This window comes from Macroventuria anomochaeta, assembly GCF_010093625.1.
Source record: "Macroventuria anomochaeta strain CBS 525.71 unplaced genomic scaffold BU25scaffold_15, whole genome shotgun sequence".
Lineage (NCBI taxonomy): Eukaryota > Fungi > Ascomycota > Dothideomycetes > Pleosporales > Didymellaceae > Macroventuria > Macroventuria anomochaeta.
The window spans coordinates 135560-135977 of NW_022985376.1; positions in this window are offsets into that span (position 1 = coordinate 135560).

Here is a 418-nt window from a genome sequence, read left to right on the forward strand (position 1 = left end):
CATACCTCAGGGTTAGCAAAGGAATACCTGGAACCTCAGTACCTATCCGAAAGCGAATCGAATCGCTTCCACACCGCCGAGGAGATGATCTTGTTACTAAAGACGTACTTCGTTACTGGTAACAAGCAGGCTGAGAGCCGGGCTGTTTTCAATAAACTCCAGATGGATAAGTCAGAAAGCTTCCCCACGTTCAAAAGCCGCTTTCTCAGCGCAGCCATCAAGGGACACGTACCTCAATCGGAGTGGTTTCACTACCTATGGACCAAACTCACGCCAGGACTCCGAGTACCCAACCTTGGTTTCAAACAGCAATGGGATAACTCCTTCCACCGTATGGTGGAGCACCTGACTGCCTACGATATGGAACGGAGGAACAACCCCATCATGCTGCCACCTCCGCTCTCACAGCCCTCGCGAC